Consider the following 463-nt stretch of genomic DNA (forward strand, 5'->3'; position numbering starts at 1 on the left):
GACCTACGGGGGCAGCGAAGAGTGGTGCCTCCTGGAATACTGGAACCTTAAACCCACTGTTCCCGCTGCCTACCACCGGCAGGAGAGGGCAGAAACTTGTTTTTCATTCATCAGACCAGTTAGTTCTTTGCTGACAAAAATTCTTTATAAAAAAAAATTATTTATAAAAAGTTCCTTATAAAAATTCAAGCTCTGTAAAGCCAGGAAGAACTATCTGTTCTCACAAGTAGTAAAACAAGTGATCCCCTGTAAAACTCCAGCTGGACAGCCCACTGGACCTCAGACAGCAGGCAGAGACCCGGGGAGGAGTGAACTGTGTGCCAACAAGCCGTTACATCCGACCCCGGTGTCATCGCTGACTCCGTGACGGATGGTGCCTGTCACTTGAGACTGACTGCAGGTACAGAAGCGTACTCCAGGAGGAAAACCAGATCTCCAAATACACACGGTGGGGAAAGCAGCA

Source organism: Pterocles gutturalis, unplaced genomic scaffold (genome assembly GCF_000699245.1).
Source record: "Pterocles gutturalis isolate BGI_N339 unplaced genomic scaffold, ASM69924v1 scaffold4846, whole genome shotgun sequence".
In the NCBI taxonomy this organism is placed as follows: Eukaryota; Metazoa; Chordata; class Aves; order Pterocliformes; family Pteroclidae; genus Pterocles; species Pterocles gutturalis.